Genomic DNA, 228 nt, shown 5'->3' with positions numbered 1-228 from the left:
AAGAGTATCTTCTGCCTCTTCAGCAGTGCCAGGGAAAGGATTCCAAGGTAGCAATGCAAGAGTCAAATGATACAATACTTACAGGATCTCACTGTCTTTTGGCCACTTTTCTCTCCCTTTCTAATCACTTTTGAATCCAGCAGCAAATTTTATCCAGCTATGGCAGGCAGATGGGGGCCTCAAAGACATTACGTTCTTACAATATCCTTGAAAACAGGCAAAAGGTTC

This window comes from Charadrius vociferus, unplaced genomic scaffold (assembly GCF_000708025.1).
Source record: "Charadrius vociferus isolate BGI_N301 unplaced genomic scaffold, ASM70802v2 scaffold183, whole genome shotgun sequence".
NCBI classification, from domain to species: domain Eukaryota; kingdom Metazoa; phylum Chordata; class Aves; order Charadriiformes; family Charadriidae; genus Charadrius; species Charadrius vociferus.
The sequence above is the reverse complement of the archived record's forward strand: the minus strand, read 5'-3'. Positions refer to the sequence as shown.